At 50.3% G+C, this 21810-nt stretch overlaps 1 pseudogene; it reads right to left on the bottom strand.

The window, feature by feature from the left end:
* Nucleotides 1–4692: 4692 nt before the first annotated feature.
* Nucleotides 4693–5512, bottom strand: LOC146183713 (uncharacterized; annotated as a pseudogene).
* Nucleotides 5513–21810: the final 16298 nt, after the last annotated feature.

The following is a 21810-nucleotide window of genomic DNA, read 5'->3' as shown; positions in this document are numbered from 1 at the left end:
AGGTCGCCCCTGTACATCCCCCGCGACAGTCCTCTATGCCACACACCGAGTTCATGTCGCCAGAATGAAGCCGTACTACCCCTGCAGTAGTTCGTCCTAGTGCGCACCGGGACTGTGCTTTTCGTGGGGGGAGGGGGGGGGGGGGCGGGGGGTAATGTAACATATATGCCCTGCATCGCTGGACTTTAAAGAAGACGACGATCAGCTACAGTGACACAGATGAGAAAGTGGTAGCAGCGTTTAGTGCTAGAAGAAGGTTGACGCTGCTGTACTTCTGTGCTTTGTGTGCTGTGTCATCCTGGACTAGCCTTCGTGCATTAACCTTGTCACGTATCTGTATATATATATATATATATATATATATATATATATATATATATATGTGTGTGTGTGTGTGTGTGTGTGTGTGTGTGTGTGTGTGTGTGTGGGTGTGTGTGTGTGTTTATTGAAAACGTATATATATATTGTCACGGACAATAGGGCTAGACATGCCTAAAAAGTCAGGGAGAAGCTGTACCAGCAGCCAGCGTTCCTCATAGAGTGCGCGAGCAGACTTCAGCATCTTTCTCTCCCAGGCGCCACCTAAGAATCTCGGGAACACCAGGTGGCATTACTCCCCTCCTAAAAAACGAAAGCAGAGGCTGAGCGCGAGCGATGGGCGACGCCAGAGAAAACAAAAGGATCAGCACAGAAACCAAATAGAAAACGGAAGTGGGGTAATGTGTCCTACAGGACAAAGAATCAAGCGCATAGTGCAGTGCGCATTGCCGCGTAAAATACGGCTTCATGCGGACAACGTGTACCACTTCGGAGCGTGGTTGCCGACGCGAGCGCTGAACAGTATCCGCTGGAAGAACTTCGTATGCCACGTCTGTGACACGGCGCAGAACTTCGTAAGGTGCAAAGTAACGCGACATTAGTTTTTCTGACAAGCCGGGCCGGCGCTCCGGTGTCCACACCCAAACTTGCTCTCCAGGTTGGTATGTGATGTGTCGATGACGAAGGCTGTAGCGACGCATATCCTTGCCCTGCTGTTGCTGAATGTGAATGCGGGCAAGTTGACGTGCTTCCTTGGTGCGCTAAACAAACTGTTTGGCATCTGGCGTGAGAAGATGATCATCAGTGCAGCACGGAATCATGGCAACCAACATCGTCTGAACGTCACGTCCTTAAAGCAGGCGAAATGGTGTAAAACGCGTCGTCTCTTGTATTTGTTGTAGGCATATGTGACATACGGGAGAATCTCGTCCCAGGTCTTGTGCCGGGAGTCTATCTACATTGCAATCATATCGGCGACCATTTTATTGAGCCTCTCCGTGAGACCATTCGTCTGTGGATGATAGGCAGTGGTTTTGCGATGGCTCATGTGACTAAGCTTAAATATGTCGTGCATAAGTTGTGCCGTAAACGCCGTGCCTCGATCGGAGATGACTTGGGACAGTGCACCATGGCGCAACACGATTTGCTGCATAAAAAACTGGGTGATCTCACATAACGTGCCACGCTGCACCGCCTTGGTTTCCGCATACTATGTGAGATAGTCGGTCGCGACTATAATCCATTTGTTACCGACCGATGTCAGCGGAAATGGGCCGAGAAGGTCGATGCCAGTTTGATCAAACGGCGTCCGGGGTTGGAGCAAACCCGCTGGCTTGAGAGGCGGCGCCTTTTGACGTTGGCACTCACGACAGCCTCTGACGTAGCGATGAACGGCGTCAGCAAGTTTAGGCCAATAGTAAGCTTGACGAACTCGGGCGATTGTGCGTGCAAAACCCAAGTGGCCAGAGGTGGGCTCATCATGACAAGCGAAAAGGATATCGGCACGGTGGTCGGTCGGCACTACGAGGAGGTACTCTCGGTCAACAGTATTGCATTTTTGATTGAATAGAATGCCATTCTGGAGACAGAAAGCAGACAGGTTCCGAGCAAATTGGCGAGGGATATCAGCAGCTAGACCCTCCAGGTGATCAATGACAGGTCGAAGGTCTGGGTCAGCTCGCTGTTGGGTCATTCTGTCTGAAGCACTCACCAGTCCAAGAAAACAGTCTCGTCGTCCGTGCTCTCATCGACTAAACCGACGGGTGCGCGCGACAACGCGTCAGCATCTTCGTGCTTCTGGCCAGATTTATACACAATGGTGTACTCAAATTCTTGGAAGCGAATGCTCCATCGTGCTAGGCGCCCCGATAGGTCACTGAGGTTGGCCAGCCAGCACGAAGAATGATAGTCTGTGACCACTTTAAAGGGCGGCCATAGAGGTAAGGCCTAAATTCCATGGTTGCCCACACAACCGCAAGGCATTCCTTGTCCGTAGTGGAATAGTTTGTCTCGGCGCGGGAGAGCGTGCGGCTGGCATATGCGATGACCTTTTCGACGCCTGTTTGGTGTTGAACGAGTACAGTGCCGAGGCCAACATTGCTGGCGTCGATGTGGACTTCGGTGTCAGCGTCTTCATGAAAGTGTGCAAGAACAGGGCTCGTTTGCAGTCGTCTGCGCAGCTCCGCAAAAGCCTCTTGTTGCTCGGCGCCCCACACAAACTGTGTATCATCGCGCCTGAGGCGAGTCAGGGGGGCGGCAACATTAGAAATATCGGCGATGAAGCGGCGGTAGTATGCGCAGAGACCCTGGGAGCGTTTAAAACTTCTCTTGGTACCAGCAACGGGAAATTTGGCGACTACAGAAGTCTTGTCGGGGTCTGGCCTCACGCCAGCGGCACTCGCGAGATGACCGAGAAACTTCCACTCTTTGTAGCCAAAGTGACATTTCTCTGGCTTGAGTGTTAAGTCAGCTCACCGAAGGGTGTCTAACACTGCGCGCAGGCGTTGACGGTGTTCGGCAAAGGTTTCAGAAAACACGGCGACATCATCGAGGTAAACTAAACAAATTTGCCATTTGAAGCCAGCGAGGACCGTGTTCATCATGCGCTGAAAAGTAGCCGGCGCACTTTAAACTCATACAGACCACCTGGGTTGACAAAAGCCGTTTTTTTTTCGCGGTCCCGCTCATCGACCTCAATCTGCCAGTACCCGCTCTTTAGGTCGATTGAGAAGTGCTGGGCGCAACGTAGTCTGTCGAGCGAGTCGTCGATACGAGACAGCGGGTAAACGTGTTTTTTAGTGATGTCGTTCAATTTTCTATAATCAGCACAGAAGCAAAGGGTCCCATCCTTTTTCTTCACTAGCACGACAGGGGACGACCAAGGGCTGTTGGAGTGTTGGATGACACCATCACAAAGCATCTCATGGACCTGTGTCTGAATCACTTTATGTTCCGTCGTTGAGATGCGGTACGGCTGCTGGTGTATAGGACGGGCATCGTCGGGCGTTATTATGTGGTGCTTCACAAGAGGCGTTTGCCGAATGTTCGATGAGGTCGCGAAACAAGCGTTATATTTTAGGAGGAGAGAACGGAGTTCGCGCTGCTGTGTTTCCAAGAGATATGTACTAATATCAAGACGGTCAAGTGATAGACGCACATTTTCAACTGCACCGAACGTAAAACATTCAGAAACGTCCGATAAGGAGTCGGCGATTGCGATTGCAGTAGCGCGGAAAAGATGAAGGGGTTCGTTCGCGAAGTTATTCACTAGGATCTCAGATCGGCCGTTACGGAGGTGTATGAGACTCCGCGCCGAGGTGATGCCGTGGGTAAGAAGGAACTGATTGCCCTCAGCGACCCTGTCCCGTCACGTAGTTCATCGCAGGTAACAGTCACAAAAACACTGGAATGTGGCGGAATAGAAACGCATTCAGCGGCAATTCGAAGGGTGGCGCGGCGGTGCTGGTGATTCTCGGTGTCAGTATCAGCAGCTTTCTCGGCCGAAAATGTCACGGTATGCTTCCGGAGATCGATGACAACAAACGTGGAGTTGCGAATTTGGACTCTCGCCGTGCACTGAGCGCTCGGAGTCACATGTCCGCCAGCGGTGCGAATCTGCGTGCCAGACCATGGCGTCATTACTTTTTTAAGATGCGCGGCTAGCTTCCCACTTAAAATTGAAAAATCAGCGCCAGTGTCTACCAATGCGCTAATCTTATAGCCATCGAGGACTACAGGTATATCCAGCGAGAGTCTATCTTAATGTGAACGAACTGTCGTCGGGGCCGTTAAGTCGCGGTCGCTCACAGGTCGAGTTGTCGGGGGGTCTTCGTGGCGTCGATTGCAAGCGGCCTCGCCCCCGGAGGTCGCTGTCTTTAGTTTTTCCGACGCGGACTTGGTGATCGTCGCTGCGCCATCCAGGAAGAGCTGGGCTGCGACGATAGTTGACGTGGAGACGGAGAGCGTGACTGTCGCTGGGAAGTAAGCGCCATGCGCTGCTGGGATAAGTAGTTCTCAATATCACGAGGTCGCTGGCCGAGTGGGGGGCGACGCATGTGGATGGGAAACCCGTGCAGTCCCAGGTCTCGATGGGGGCACTGGTGATACAGATGACCTGGCTCCCCGCAATGGAAGCACAGGCGTTGGCGATTTGGGGCGCGCCACAGGTCCGCCTTCCGCTGGAGTGGTCGTCGGTTGTCGATGTACGACTCAGTTTGTACAGAACTGAGACAGCCTTCAATGGCGTCGTAGTAGGCGCAGGGCTTCGCAGCATATCTGCATACATTGGACGATGGTACTCCGCGGAAAAAGGTGGCAGATCAGCAGATGGTACCGAAGGCCTCATTGCTTGAAGCCCTTCGCGGACAAGGCCAGCTATAGAGCCGACCATCGACTGGGGAACACCGAAAAGCGTCGGAGCTCTTCGCGTAAAACAGAGCGGATGATGTCCCGAAGATTCTGGGTGGCCCCGATGGCCGAAAGCGGCTCCGCAACTGAAGCGGTGAGTACCGGTCTATCGTAGGTGGTAGACCGCTGCTGCAGCAGCCGCTCCATTGTGACAGCTTCCGCAAGGAACCCGGCAACCGTGCTCGGTGGATTATGCACGAGACCAGCAAATATTTGTTCTTTAACGCCGCGCATGAGGTGGCGCACCTTTTTGTGTTCGGGCATGGCCAGGTCTGACCATCGGAACAGCCGGGTCATCTCCTCCACATATGTGCTTACAGTCTCATTCGGCAACTGCATTCGAGACTGTAAGGCCCTTTCTGCGCGTTCTTGCCGATCCGCGGTAGTATAGGTCTCAAGGATGCATCGGCAGAACTCGCACCATGATGTTAGGGTGACTTTTCGGTTCTCCTACCACGTACGAGCGCCATCTTCCAGGCTGAAGAAGACGTTGCTTAGCTTAATTGGCGGCATCGTCCCACTGATTGAATGAGGCAACCCGGTCAAACTGGACGAGCCAGTCTTCAACATCTTCGGTTTGACTGCCATGAAAGGGCAGAGGCTGTTGTAGGTTCTGCAAAGTGTAGTAAACTGGAGCTTGCATGGCAGGTCGAGGTGCGGTTGCGGTGCTGAACTCTAATGGCCCGTGCTCAGCGGGCAGGCCTTGATTCCTCTGGCTAGCACGGTGCACAGGGGTGTCGACTGGCACAGGAGTTGAGTCCTGGGCATGCGGGGGTGTGCGGGACATGTACTGGGATCGATACGCAGCGCCGACACCAAATATGTCACGGACAATGGGGCTAGACGTGCCTAAAAAGACAGGGAGAAGCTGTACCAGCAGCCAACGTTCAGCACAGAGCGCGCGAGCAGACTTCAGTGTCTTTTTCTCCCAGGCGCCACCTAAGAATCTCGGCAACACCAGGTGGCAATATACATATACCGGGTGTCCCAGCTAACCTGAACCAAGGTTACAAAATAATATATTTGAGCTAAGAGAGTGAAACCAGTTGCATCCAACTGCCAGCCTCCTTTCAACCACAGGCATTTTGTTTGTTTTGCAATTACTTAATTAACTAATTATGTTATTTTTTCTAATTTACGACATACTAACTTTACACCGTAAATCTGAACTGGAAAGTTGTAGAGCACCTTCAGAAACCCCCATTCTATTATTTGGGATAAAGTCTCACGTGTATCTTTTTTTTCTCGGCTCAAAAGAAAGCCCGCGAAATACAAATAATACCAAGATTGTAGTGCTCTCAAACGTGGTATGAGCGAACGAAATCAGCTGCGGCCGTGACCCGATGGTCCCGTTGCAACAGCAGGCTGAACTGTTGGCGATGATTGGAGCAAGCTCTTGCTCGCCTGTCGCCACCGAGATCTTGGCCTGCGCACCCTAGCAGCCTATATCAGTGCAGGTAGATGGCGATAAAGTTCCAGCAAATGAAGGTGGGAGCGCGAATCTGAGTCGAGTATATATATATACAAGCAGATCAATTAAGGGGAAATGAGGGTGCTCGTTATAATACACGAAGGAAAGAAGCCAACAGTCGGCGAGGCCAAGGAAAGCATTGGGGATGGTACTTCATGTCTTTTTTTTTAATGTTTACTTGGATAATCACAGAAATTAGTAACGTCATCTGTTTAGGGGGAAGATAATTAAGCACAAAGTAGAAGAAAAAACAACGTGCCGATGGTGGGAACCGAGCCCACGACCTCCGAATATCGCGTCCGGTGCTCTTCCAACTGAGCTACATCGGCCGCTGTCCCCCCTGCTACTTGCTTGGGTATTTAAGTTGTCTGTATACGAACCTTGAGACTGTTCACCAGCGCCACCCTCAACCATTTAAAAAAAAGTATATACATATATATATATATATATATATATATATATATATATATATATATATATATATATATATATATATATATATATATATATATATATATATATATATATATATATATATATATTGTAGGAAGATGACTGACCAGCGAAAAAGCAGAAAGAAGAGGAAAACGGAGACGTCGCACACCGCAGACAATGAAGTTGTGAAGACGACAAGGAGGACGCAGCTCGAGATGCAGCTGTGAACGCTTGCCTTCGTAGTTGCTACGTAAGATAAATATATTGCTGTGCGAACCATCTAAGCCGCTTCATCTCGCCTGGTGGAGGTGTCACCTGTTGCCAGCCTGGAGCTCCGCAGTCGCACCTTGCCCGGCTCTACCATCATGACAGACGCCACGACCCAGTCTGGCCCGCTTCTAGGGGTCAAAGAAGAGCGCCTCGGTGACGGTGAGCGCGACTGTCTGCGGACGGGCAGGAGTACGCTGGTCCGCAAGGAGGTTCTCGATTTCCGGAGGGAGCTGACCGACACGGGGCCTCGGAGAGTCCGCGTGGAAGCCTTGCAGACGAAGGCGTCGGTAAAATATTCCCGATAAAGATGGCCCGGCTCCCCGCAGGGAAAGCAGAGTGGCCGCCGGTTAGGTGTGCGCCATATGTCAGCCTTCCGAAAAGGCGTTCGTTGATAATCATAATACTGCACCAACTACACTGATGGGAGCGAGGCTATAGGCGCTGCGCGAATGGGTGGTGGCGAAACGGGAGCGGGTGGCGGCGAAGCGGGAGCAGGACACCGTGTAACGTCGGCGTACGCGGAACGGCGGTAGGCATCAGACTGATGTGGCATCTCGATAGCAGGAGGAGGGCCCTGGAATGCCTGCTGCACCTCCTCGCGGACAAGAGCTGAGATGGAGCTGAGCGCAGGCTGCGATGAGGTGCACACTTTCTGCAGCTCCATGCACAATTGCAAGGATCAGTTCACGCAGTTCATCGGGGTGGCTTCCGACAGGAGTAAATCATGTGACGGCAGTAGCATGCACGGGCCGGTCGTAGGTGACGGAACGCTGTTGAAGAACCTTTTCCATCGTTGTGGCCTCTGTGAGGAAAGCAGCCACGGTCGTTTGTGGGTGCGTGCGAGGCCCGCGAAGAGCTCCTCTTTAACTCCACACATTAAGTGGCGCAGTTTCTTTTCCTCGGGCATGGCTGGATCAGCTCGTCTGAAGAGGCGCGTCGTGTCCTCTATTCACAGCTATACGCTTTCGTTCAGAAGCTGGGCGCGGGAGTGGATGGCACGCTCCGCTCGTTCGCGGCGATCAACGCTGGTGTAGGCCTCCAGCAGGCGACGGCGGAACACTGGCCATGATGTTAAAACGTTCTCGCGGTTTTCAAACCAAGTGCGAGCTCCATCCTCAAGGCTGAAATACACATTTCGCAGTTTCGCGGCGTCGTTCCACTGGTTGAAGGCAGCCACACGTTCGAAGTGAACGAATCAGTCCTCCAGATTCTCGAAAAGGTCCCCGTGAAACGACTTGGGAACCCTCGGCGTCTGCAAGGTATAGTGGGCTGCCGTAGCGCCGGCTGCTTGCTTAGGAACAACAGCGGGTGCTGTCTTGGCGGTCTCCGATGGTGCAAGCTCCGGAGAGAGTCCTTGGAGCCTCCGGCTGAAGCGGTGTACCGGGGTGTCAATCGTTGCAGGGCTTGTGGAACGGCTGCCTCGAGTGGTTTCTTGCATGGGCTAGTCGTACCCAGCACCTCCACTAAACAGTCACGTAGTTCTCAAGGAAAGGCACGCAACTGTCAAGTAATTCTCAAGGAAAGTCACACAATCATCGGAAAGGAACGGTCCGATCTCTGGATCCAGACAAGCCCAGTCAGCGAACGCGGCCGCAGAACGCTAGCACGAGTCTGACGTCATCGTCTTTTTCGAAGAACCGTGCGCCATCTATTTCTCCCTTTTACAGTAACGTGCCAAAATCTAAAAACCATGAATTATTCACAAATTCTGTAGAATTTTCACATCTTTGTGGTGCGCTATGCCTTGAACAAGGGCCTTATTGAATTGGTCATAATTACTAGTGCAACAAATTTATGCAATATGTTTAATTACTGAGTGCTGAAGTAGAGGAGAATAAGTGGACAAAGTTTAAAAATATCAAAAATTGTTTTTTTAATTGCACTCACAAATTTTCATTGTTCGCTGTTTCTTTTTAAATTATTGCGATCGTATCTCTTCATTGAAATGTCATAAAAATATAAGCTTTAGCGGTTTAGTAGACAACTATGCTGAGAACATAGTAAGGAAATATTGCAGCTCTACCAAAACCTCTTTTGAATTAAAGGCCTGCAAATTCGGTAAATTTCCTTTCCTGAGCCGATTTTGAGAATTTTGATAAAAACATCTACACTACACAGCAAACAAACAAATGTAACTGAATATACAAATAAAAACATGCATATATTTAGTCAGATAATTTTAAGCTAACTTTAACATATCTTGTGTAATTCATAACACAGTTGGCCAAAACAGTAGAGAAGATAAGCGCGGAACTTCACATCCTCATTATTATTTTCCTGTGCCCTCCAAATAATTTTCGCAGGAAAAAAAATTGCAGATCTTTTCAATCAGCGGGTAACAATATATAAAATTTGGAAATAAAATAAAAGGTGTATCGACCATACTTTGTTCGATCTTACGTGAAATCGCCCAACAGGATCGTTTGCTATGAGCGGGAAGCAAAAGGGAGGGAAAAGACGACGAGCGCGTTTGTCGATACACCAATATATATGGGTTCAATCGTTTGCTGCGTTGGCAGAAACTATAGCCTTCTATACATGAGCCCAACGCAAGTGGGTCGAATAGGGGGGAGCCGGTTATCGGGCTGAGCCAGCCCGATCCTTTCGTGTTTGTACTGCCGCGAACAATTAGACTTTCTTTTTTGACAGCCTCCGGCATGCGTCTCGTCACAGTGATTCTAGCGCGAAGATCGATTGTACTTTTTTTGCTCGTTGTTTTTATGCTCGTTGTCGCGAGATGATGCTTTATTATTTTCGTTGTCACGCAAGATGCGTCGAGAGGAATCTAGAAGATTCCTGCCACTCGCGTGTGTTTCTCCAATGTTCCAGATTATGCTAGTCATGGTCTGTGGCTTTACCTCGATGTTTCCTTGCCGCGTTTAAATCGAGCGTTGGCGCGTGCTACGAGCATTTTTAGTTCGACAACCGACGAGCACGTTTGTTATCGCCGCCGCCGCCGCTGATTTTCTTAGTTATTTTGCGGGCGCAAGTCAGCCCAATAACGAGTTCATTACAGTGATTCACATATACCTGTCTGTTCATTTTTGGCTACTGGGCTTGTCACCACTACGTGACATCTGGTGGAGGTGCTGCCCTTTGTGATATGCCCTACCTTTTCAAGCGAAGACCTCGGCATCGTTTGTGTCGCCCTGAGGGACCAGCCTACAGGTCACCGAGCCAGCCGCCGACTTCAAGGGCTCCAACCAGAACAGTCTGCTATCGGACCCCGTTCGACCAGAAGACCCGAACATTGAAAATGGACCAGTCTACAGTAGCGGTCGCTTTTGTCCAACCCTGCGTCCAACAAAAGCTTCCGAGGACGACGGAATGAGGATGCGGAAGACTGGCTCGATCTGTTTGAACGCGTGTCAACTTGCAACCCCTAGAATGAGGAAACGAGAAGGCAAGTGTACTTTGGTCTTCAAGATTCTGTCCGAATTTGGTTCCAAAATCGTGATACTGTTGAAGGATTGGGTTTAAGAGGGAGTTTTTGGCGGCTTTTTCCAATGTCGTCCGAGTCAAGGCTCACCTTCACTTCACTTCACTTTATTACCTTAAAGACCCCACATTGGGGGTATTACATAAGGGGTGGGAGTACAAACAATGATTGACTATGATTGCCTACATGATATTTATGAAGAGCATATTTAAACTGTTTACAAAACTTGATGGACAGGTGATGGCATCAACATCGTGGGGAAGGCCATTCCAGTCTTTTGCAGTGCGAAGAAAAAATGATGAAGAAAAAGTGACTGTGCGGGCGCACTGGCATGAAACTACTAGTGGATGGCCGGTGCGATGAGATATGCGAGCTGGCGGTGTGATGTAAGGTGGTTGGCCGAGGGAGCTGTAAACAAAACTTATGGAACAGATTAAGAGAAGCAATGCGACGACGATGGGCAAGAGTTGATAAACCTGATTGCCGTTTAAGTGACGATACACTGATGTCATATGAATAGGAAGAATGAATGAACCTCGTGGCGCGATTTTGGACAGATTCTAGTGAACTGATGAGATATGCTTGTTGCGGGCTCCAGATAGCAGATGCGTATTCTAGTTTAGGTCGGATGAGCGATTGGTAGGCGAGAAGTTTAATACTTTGAGGGGCGTGCCGTAAATGGCGTTTCAAAAAGCCCAATGATCGGTTAGCTGATGCGACGATGTTCGTTACATGTGAGCGCCAGGAGAGATCCTGGCACAAGGTGACGCCTATGTACTTGTATGAGCATGCAGATTCTAGTGGAGTGTTAGCAACCGAGTAAGTGAAAATGTGGGGGTTACGCCGGCGGTGAAAAGATACGAGTTTACATTTATTAGGATTAAGCGACATTAGCCAGTCATCGCACCAGGCATGTATTGCGTTAATGTCGTTTTGGAGTTGTGATTGGTCAGAGGTGTTGAAAATTGTGCGGTAAATAACGCAATCATCTGCAAACAGACGAACATTGCAAACCAGGTTTGAGGGTAAGTCGTTTATATAGATTAAGAATAGGAGGGGAGCTAATACAGAACCTCGGGGTACGCCTGATGTTACTGGAAGAGGTTTAGAACTGTGTCCATTAACGAGAACAAACTGGGAGCGGTTAGAAAGGAATTCTTCGATCCATAATAAGACGTTAGGATGCAGATTTAGCATGGTTAGTTTCAGCAGTAAACGCCTGTGGGGAACTTTGTCAAATGCTTTAGCGAAGTCTAGAAAAATAGCGTCAGTTTGTAAGTTTAGATCGAGGCTGGAGTGAACGTCATGAAGAAAGATGGCCATTTGAGTTTCACATGACAGACCCTTGCGAAACCCGTGCTGTGAGGGATAAAAGAAGTTGTTATTGTCAAGAAAGTTCATGATTTGAGAATAGATGACGTGTTCCATGATTTTGCAAGGTATGCTGGTGAATGATATGAGACGGTAATTTTAAGGAGTATCTTTCTTGCCTAATTTATAGACGGGAATGACCTTCCCCACTTTCCAGTCATCCGGAATGCATCCTGTAGAAAGCGACTGAGAAAACAATAACAATAAGTATACTGCAGAAATGCTGTTAGTATTGCGAAGTATTTTGGAGTTAATTTCGTCGATGCCGGCCGATGATGAAGTTTTAAGGTGTTTGATTAGCGAGGAAATGCCAGCTTCAGAAAACACGACAGCAGGCATGTTGGACTGTATATTGGCGGTGGAAGGCGCAGTTGGTGGATGAATCTCATTAGTGAATACAGATGAAAAGGCATTATTAAAAATATCAGCGCATTCTTTGTCATCTGCGTCTTCACCAGACTCTTTAGTAAGAGTGATGGTATGTGCTGGGTGCTCACTTATTACCTGCCAGACCTTTCTGGGATTGGAAGTCAACAATTTCGGGAGGTCGTTGTGAAGGAAAGAGTATTTCGCGTTGCGGATTGCGGAGAGGTACGTACGTTCGGCAGCATAGTATTTTTCCCACGCGAAAACGTCGTATTGCTTTAATTTTGCCGCACGGAAAAGGCGTTCCTTTTTGTTGTCGAGCCTTTTTATTGTTTTGGTATACCATGGTTTTTGGCGGTCGGAGTGGAAGCTTATTTTAGGGATGTATCTGTCTGTTAGTTCGATAATCTTGCTCTTAAAGAGGGACCAGTTATCATTTACTGAGCGATCGTGAAAAGATACTTCAAATGTTGTGAGATATTGGCTTAATTCGAGATTAAAGGCTTCATAGTTTCCTTTGTCGTATAGCCGAATAGTTTTGTTTTGATTTTGGCGTCGTGATGGGTGGAACTCAAATGTGGCGTGGATCACTTTATGGTCGCTGATTTCGCGTAGATAAGGGATAGATGAGAGGGCTTCCGGGTGGGTAGTTAGGATTAAGTCGAGGATGTTTGCGCACCCTTCTGCAACGCGGGTCGGTTCGGATACCACTTGTGTTAAGTTGGAGTTTAGGCAGACCTCAATGAAGTCATTCGCTTCCCTGTTGCCGACTGCTGTCTGTGCCTGCCAGTTGATTCCTGGAAAATTGAAGTCCCCAAAAAGGATGATATGTGCTTTTGCGTATTTCCTCGATAGCTGACTGATCACGTCGTTAAGTATTCGGGAAAAATCAGAGTTGGTATTTGGCGCTCTGTAACAAACGCCTAGCTGTACGGGCGCGACAATGTAGCCATACTATCTCGAGGTCTGATGGAATATTTATAATTGTACACGAGAACTGATTGAGAACTGCGATGAGTACACCTCCGCCTCGAGCGGATGTGCGATCTTTGCGAAAAAGGTTAAAGTTCGGTAAGTCAGCAAGAATTTCAGTATCAGTGACGTCATTAGTGAGCATGTTTCGGTAAGAATCAGCAAGTTACTAGAAGATGAACTCACAAGATTGGAGATGATTTCGCGTTTCGGAAGAAAACTGCGTATGTTAGTGAAAATCACCGAAAGGGAGAAATTAGACTGGGGGTGGTAGATACATGAGCGGCTGGAAGCTTGCGGCGCAGCAACCGCTATGGTATCTCTTTTACAGATTGCGATGGTTCGTCGAAAATATATCGACGGGCACCCATGAACAGGGTCTTGTACCGCAAAGAAAAACGGTTAGTCTTGCTTTTGGCAAAGGTAACTAGGTGCTTGCGCGCATTAAGAACGCGACGTGAAAAATCTTCGCCGGCGGAGTAGTCTGTGTCCTTGAATTTGCGGCCATTAGCTAGGATTTCTTGTTTCGTTTTGAAGAGCGCGAATTTGGCAATTAACGGACGGCAGCGGCCAGGTTCGTGGCGCCCAAGACGGTGAGTGCGGTCTATTGTTTTGGGGTCGAGGGTGATGTCCAAAAATTCAGAGCAATGGCAAATTAGTAGTTTTTCAGAATCTGCCCACATTTCAGATGGATCAGGGTCAGGAATAATGTAGAAAATCAGGTTATTTCGGCGTGGCTGGTTTTCTGCTTCGTCCATACGATCCTCGAGATCAAAGAGCTGTCGAGTCGCCTGACCGGTGTGAGTGTTTATGCCTTCTATCTCTGTGCGTAGTGTCTGTATGGTTTGGTAATGGCCTTCAAGTGCGCTAATGCGCCTGCTTAGATCAGAAATCAGGTTTCCTGTTGTTAGTAACTGGGTTTTGAGGTCTGAAACTTCCGTGATTAGTGTCGACTGGCCGGTGGACAATTTTTGAAGTTCCGCAAGTACATTGTCGAATTGGGCAGGGCCGGGGTTAGTCTCTGTGTCGCCGGATAACAAAAGCAAGGAAATAATGACATCAGCACACTCAGTGGCAATCGCAAAGCAACACTGTGGGCTCGGCAGCTGTAACAGGAAATAATCACTAGATTTCTTAGCGTAAAGACAATATGGCTTCCTAACCTGCATGATGAGGCAGAACGGGTTGAGTGACTGCATCGTGGCACAGCCACCGAGCCCACAGAGCGACGCCGGCGGTCGCAGCTGCTTAAAATCTGGGGCGGGAGAAGATGTCGATGGCGATGGTGTTTCCAGTTGACTGTCGAGGGTCCAGTGCACTGGTGAGGTCAGCGCACGATAGGCGGAAGCGGTGACGAGGCAAGGATGGTTGAAAACGGCCGTCCTTTCCAGCCAGATGTCCGGTGGACAGGCAGCCAGAGAGGCGGGGAAAAGCACGGTGAACCAGAGGGGAGCAACCACCTGCATGGCGAGGCAGAACGGGTTGAGTGACTGCATCGTGGCACAGCCACCGAGCCCACAGAGCGACGCCGGCGGCCGCGGCTGCTTAAAAGCTGGGGCGGGAGAAGATGTCGATGGCGATGGTGTTTCCAGTTGGCTGTCGAGGGTCCAGTGCACTGGTGAGGTCAGCGCACGATAGGCGGAAGCGGTGACGAGGCAAGGATGGTTGAAAACGGCCGTCCTTTCCAGCCAGATTTCCGGTGGACAGGCAGCCAGAGAGGCGGGGAAAAGCAGGGTGGACCAGAGGGGAGCAACCACCTGCATGACGAGGCAGAACGGGTTGAGTGACTGCGTCGTGGCACAGCTACCGAGCCCACAGAGCGACGCCGGTGGCCGCGGCTGCTTAAAAGCTGGGGCGGGAGATGTCGATGGCGATGGTGTTTCCAGTTGACTGTCGAGAGTCCAGTGCACTGGTGAGGTCAGCGCACGGTAGGCGGAAGCGGTGACGAGGCAAGGATGGTTGAAAACGGCCGTCCTTTCCAGCCAGATGTCCGGTGGACAGGCAGCCAGAGAGGCGTGGAAAATCACGGTGAACCAGAGGGGAGCAACCACCTGCATGGCGAGGCAGAATGGGTTGAGTGACTGCGTCGTGGCACAGCCACCGAGCCCGCTGAGCAACGCCGGCGGCCGCGGCTGCTTAAAAGCTGGGGCGGGAGAAGATGTCGATGGCGATGGTGTTTCTAGTTGGCTGTCGAGGGTCCAGTGCACTGGTGAGGTCAGCGCACGATAGGCGGAAGCGGTGACGAGGCAAGGATGGTTGAAAACGGCCGTCCTTTCCAGCCAGATGTCCGGTGGACAGGCAGACAGAGAGGCGGGGAAAAGCAGGGTGAACCAAAGGGGAGCAACCACCTGCATGACGAGGCAGAACGGGTTGAGTGACTGCATCGTGGCACAGCCACCGAGCCCACAGAGCGACGCTGGTGGCCGCGGCTGCTTAAAAGCTGGGGCGGGAGAAGACGTCGATGGCGATGGTGTTTCCAGTTGACTGTCGAGAGTGCAGTGCACTGGTGAGGTCAGCGCACGGTAGGCGGAAGCGGTGACGAGGCAAGGATGGTTGAAAACGGCCGTCCTTTCCAGCCAGATGTCCGGTGGACAGGCAGCCAGAGAGGCGGGGAAAAGCAGGGTGAACCAGAGGGGAGCAACCACCTGCATGGCGAGGCAGAACGGGTTGAGTGACTGCGTCGTGGCACTGCCACCGAGCCCACTGAGCAACGCCGGCGGCCGCGGCTGCTTAAAAGCTGGGGCGGGAGAAGATGTCGATGGCGATGGTGTTTCCAGTTGGCTGTCGAGGGTCCAGTGCACTGGTGAGGTCAGCGCACGATAGGCGGAAGCGGTGACGAGGCAAGGATGGTTGAAAACGGCCGTCCTTTCCATCCAGATGTCCGGTGGACAGGCAGCCAGAGAGGCGGGGAAAAGCACGGTGAACCAGAGGGGAGCAACCACCTGCAGGCGAGGCAGAACGGGTTGAGTGACTGCATCGTGGCACAGCCACCGAGCCCACCAATCCCAAATGAGTCCGTACTGTCATATGTTGAAGAGATTAAACGTCTTTTCCATCGTGCCGATCCCTACCTGACAGAGGAGAACAATGTCAACCTCCTGACGCGCGGTGTAAAAGACCAACTTTTTGCCGGTCTCTTGCCAGCCAGTGAAAACCGTGGAGGAATTCACTCAAGAGGTTGCGAGCATTGAAAAAACATTCGACGCCCGAAATCGCCAGTACAACCGGCCGCTTCAAGCCTTCCCCGCAAGCCACTATGACGTCTCATGTACCTACGGAAATAATCTGCGGAAACTTATTCGCAATATCGTCCGCGAAGAACTACGACGACTCCTGCCATCGTCCCAACAGCCCCCAATGGTCACGCTCGCGGATATTGTCCGCGAAGAAATCCAGCAGGCACTGGGTGTCCCTCAAGCGACGGCTCCAATATGTCCGACTGCTGTGACTCAGAGCCCACTGCGATAATTTACGCTGCGGCATTCAGTCGTCCTGCTCCACGATGAGACCTCCCAATCCCTCGTCGACGCGAACAAGCTCCTTTTGAATGCCTCTCTTTGGCCTCCATCCGTCAAGCCTACGAAGGACCATTTTATTCGTCCTCTCGAAGTGAGAAAAAAAAACTAAGGGACAGGGAGCCCGAACCAGCAAAAGCTTTGCCAGGCTTAAAGCCCCAGGAATTTTCACGCATGTAGGACTGCGAACAACCGGCCAATATGCTTCTACTGCGGTGAGGCCGGCCACATTATACGCCACTGCCTGTACCGACGAATCGGCCTCCGCGAATTTGCAGCCGACGCCCCCCGAACCCGCCCTAGTGAACGACCTCAAGAAATCGAGAACTATCTGTGTAGCGGTGAGTTTGAGCCCCCAAGCCGTCGGTTCAGGTTCCCATCGGCCTTCAGGGCCTGCTTCTCGTCGCCAGGCCGCAACTACGATGACAGTGTACGAGGAACGTCTCCAAGCCACCGTAGGAGAAACTAAAAATAGCAACCTTTGGAGGTCAGGTTGCTTCAAGGCGAACTAACGAAAATCCTCCGCCACCGACGATGACGAGTAACGACAACGCCGCTATTACGTCGACGCTCCTTATGGAGACGCCTTCGACACGCCCAGACATCAGACTTCGCCGCTACGCACAACAGCATCCACGACGACGCGACCAGACTACAAGCGGACAGCCCAGGAAATGACAAGGGCGTGCTCCGGCGGCGACTCCAGTACACGACGGAGCTGAGACTGGACGCCAAGGCCCACGCGTAATGCAAGGACACGAAAAAGGGACCTTGAAGTTGATATCGACGGTCGCACGGTTACTGCTTTACTAGACATTGGAGTTGACTATTCTGTCATTAGTGGACCGTTCGCCGCCAGCTCAAGAAAAGTGGCGACTACTTGGGATGGCCCGCTCATCCGCACCGCTAGTGGTAACCTGATTACGCCCTCGGGGCGATGCTGCCGCAACGGTTACAGTAAATGGACATACCTACTCTACCACCTTCGTCGTCCTACAGCAATGACCGCGCGATGTGATCTAGGCATGGATTTTCTGAATGAACATCGGGCGATCATCGGCTTTCGATTTAAGCTTGTCAAGCTCTCAAAGCACAAAGCCATACCTGCTACGACACCTACGACGCATCACGTCGCTCTCACCATCCTCGGCGGAGAATTGACCATACCGCCCCGATCAAGCGTCATCGTTTCTGTGGGTACAGGAGAACTTGCCATCGCCGAAGGTGTCATCGAAGGGAACACTCATTTGTTACTAGATAGAGGACTTGGAATCGCAAGAGGCATTGCCCATTTCTGGAAAGGCCAAGCTCAGGTGATAGTAACCAACTTCAGCGAAGAATACCGTCATGTCAAGAAGGGAACAACGATAGCCTTCGTCGACGAGCTAGCGGACATCCGAGATGCCTTCGCCTTCCCCAGACAACATCAAGAGGACGCACCCAACCAAGCAAAGCAGCCCATGTTCGACATCAACGCGGCACTACCCTGTGAAAGACAAGACCGGATTTGTACTCTTCTTTAAAGCAACGGCGAGTGCTTATATTCAGCGTCGAAGGTGCGGCAAACTCCTTTGGCAAAATATGGCATCATCACGGAAGAACACGGTCCACCGCTTTCTCAAAGCCCCTACCTTGTATTGCCACAGCAACGCCAGGCCATACGCGGTCAAGTTGAGGAAATGATGCGTGATGACATGATCGAGCCATTGAAGAGCCCTTGGGAGACACCAGTCGTTTTGATGAAGAAAGACGGCACACTTCGCTTCTGCGTTGATTAGCGCCGCTTGAATAGCATAACGAAGAAGGATGTCTACCCGCTTCCCCGCATCGACGACACACTGGACCGGCTCTGTAACGCTAAGTAATTCCCGACGATGGATCTGAAGAATGGGTACTGGTGAACTGAGGTCGACGAACGAGACCGCAAGAAGACCGCGTTCATCATGCCAGATGGCCTTTTCAGGTAATGCCATTCGGCCTCTGCTCCGCACCATAGAAATTCCAGTCCAGTGAGTAATGGATACTGTACTGGCTGGTTTGAAATGGAAAACTTGTCTGGTATACTTAGACGACATTGTCGTCCCTTCGAACTTAAATACCATCTGAGAAGGCTGCGAGCAGAGTTCGACGCAATCAAGTTGTCAGGTTTAACGTTGAAAGCAGATAAGTGTCACTTCGCCTACGAAGAGATGTTGTTTCTGGGTCATAGAAAACAGCTGCGGTCGCACAGATTCCACAGCCCGATGGCAAGGAAGCTGCACGCCGATTCCTCGGATAGTGCACGTATTACCGACGATTTGTCAAGCACTCTTCGTGCCTCGCCGAACCTTTGACGCAGCGCACAAAGGCAGACGTTCCATTTCAATGGGAAGATCCGCAAGCGGTAGTTTTCAAAGAGCTTAAGCACCGCCTACGTCCCCTCTTGTGCTAGGCCACTTTGATGAGAACGCCGAACTGAGATACACACCGACGCGAGCAGTTTGGGCTAAGGCGCCATTCTCATTCAGAAGAATGCTGGACAGGACAAAAGTAATCGCCTACGATAGCAGGTTCCTCTCGAAAGCCGAAGGTAATTATTCTAGGACCGAGGAGTGCCTCGCGATTATATAGGCCACTTCAAAATTCCGTCCGTACCTACACGGTCGACCCTTCAGTGGTAAGCGATCACCACGCGCTCTGCTGGCTGGCAAATTTGAAAGACCCCTCCAGCCGCCTTGCCCGATGGAGCCGACGTCTTCAAGAATTTGACGTGACTGTAGTCTATAAGTCTGGTCGCAAGCAATCGGACGCAGACTGCTTATCCCGAGCTCCCATCGACACTCCCCCGAAATACGATGACAACGAGGCCGTTTTGGGACCGGTAAGCGCGATCTTCAGCAAACAAAAGAACCGGAAATGGACATGGAAAAGTCCTAACGGAGAGACTAAAAATGAAATCGACTTCATAATGTGTTCAACCCCCGCCATTATGCAAGATGTAGAGGTAATCGGGAAAGTGCGATGCAGTGACCACAGGATGGTGAGGTCCCGAATTAGCCTAAATCTGAAGAAGGAACGAATCAGATTAGTAAGCAAGAAACCCATCAACAAATTAGCGGTGAGGGGGGGGGGCAGAACAGTTTAGGATCTCACTACAGAATAGGTTTTCAGCTCTAACTGAGGATGGCGACATTACCCTAGAGGCAAGGAACAATAATTTCAGAGATATCATTACTGAGTGCGCGGTAGAAGTGGGCGGTATGATAATTAGAGAGGATAGATAGATGGATTTATTGAAAGGAAAGGCAGAGAGGTTGGCCCGAATAATTCAAATCTGGCCTGCTACTCTGCACTGGGGAAGGGGAAGGAGAGAAGAAAGAAGGTCATGATGGGTGACGATGTGGGAGAAGGCATATGAAATATATATACAGACACAGCAGCTTGCTTTACAAACGTGAATCAAGTCCGCTGGCGCTCAAATAACGGCAAAGAGCGCGCACTGCCTGGACGCCCTTCCCCTTGTCCTGCCAAGCGCCCAGCAGCAGTTCCTCCGACAGAGGCCTCTTGTCTAAACGCTTCAAGGAAGCAGCTAGCACATTTCTTTCGTTCGCATACTCTGGGCACACCAATAATACATGGTCCACAGTCTCTGGGATGCCACAAGTTAAACATTCCGGTGAGTCCAGCTGTCCAATTAAATGTAAGAATTAGAGAGGATACCGGCAAGCTGTCTAAGGAGACGAAAGATTTGATTAAGAAACGCCAGAGTATGAAAGCTTCCAATCCTACAGACCAGATCCAATTGGCCGAGATATCAAAGCTAATCAATAAGCGCAAGGTGGCCGATATAAGGAAGTATAACATGGAGAAAATTGAGCATGCTGTAAAAAACGGGGGAAGCCTTAAAGCGGCAAAGAAGAAATTGGGCATAGGCAAAAACCAGATGTATGTGATAAGGGATAAGGCGGGTAACGTCATCACTAATATGGAAAAGATAGCCAAAGTAGCCGAGGAGTTCTATACAGATCTCTACAGTAGCCAAAGTAGTCAGGACCGTAATGAGATTGGCGGCAGGGAAAAACAGTCAGACGTTCCACCAGTGATGAAGGACGAGGTCAAGAAAGCACTAGAAACTATGAAAAGGGGGAAATCAGCTGGAGAGGATCAGATAACTACAGATGTGCTGAAGGACGGGGGGATATCGTGCTATAAAAAGTGGCCACCCTGTATACGCAGTGCCTGGCGTCATCGACGGTACCGGAACCATGGAAGAATGCAAAAATTATCCTCATTCACAAGAAAGGGCTCTAAGGACCTTAAAAATTACAGACCAATCAGCTTACTGTCTGTTACGTATAAGGTATTTACTAAGGTAATCGCTAATAGAATCAGGACAACCTTAGACTGCAATCAAGCAAAGGATCAAGCAGGGTTTCGGAAAAGGTACTATACTATCGATCATATCCATACCATCAATCTGGTAATAGAAAAATGCTCGGAATATAACCAGCCCTTGTACATAGCATTCAATGATTACGAAAAAGCATTTGACTCAGTTGAAACCTCGGCGGTGATGCAGGCATTGCGAAATCAGGGGGTAGACGAGCCGTACGTGAAAGTGCTGGAAGATATATATAGTGGCTGCACAGCAACCATAGTTCTGCATCCTTGTTTTCTTGGCTGCATTGGTGTCCCGTTCCTAAATAAACTACCCCTAGCCATGTCCTTATGCCGGCAATTGTTCCTGAAATCCAGATATGTTCTTTACAAGATGATTTAATTCTTTGCCAATTTGTTCCCTGGTGTAAAGCCGCGTTCAGACTACGTGCGCATCCGTCGTAAGTATCGTATTTATCGCAGTGCGCATAGTGGCTGCAACTCCCGTTTACGTAGCTTGCGACCGCGCATGTTCACACTGGGCCGTTCGGTAAGATGCGTTCTTTACGACCGGCCAATCAGCGCTCTCAACATGGCGCCGGTTAGCAAGCAGCTGATAGCAGAGGTCTGGGCTCTTCAAGCTCAAAATGAGATGTGAAAGAAAAGACTGGACACACAAATAAAATACGAAAAAGAACAATGGGTATATTAACAATTAACAACTCGATTATAAATACACTTCGTTTCACACACGCACGTTCGCACAGTTTTCAAACGTCCGCTCACCGTGCTGACGCACCGCTCACTCCTTCGCACATTTCTTCCCGCGCCCGTTCTCATTGTCGACGTATCGCGCACTCCTGCTCGGTGTCCCGTGATCGCACTCTCTC

This window comes from Amblyomma maculatum, chromosome 7, assembly GCF_055883805.1.
Source record: "Amblyomma maculatum isolate TAMU_Amacu chromosome 7, ASM5588380v1, whole genome shotgun sequence".
In the NCBI taxonomy this organism is placed as follows: Eukaryota; Metazoa; Arthropoda; class Arachnida; order Ixodida; family Ixodidae; genus Amblyomma; species Amblyomma maculatum.
The sequence above is the reverse complement of the archived record's forward strand: the minus strand, read 5'-3'. Positions and strand labels throughout refer to the sequence as shown.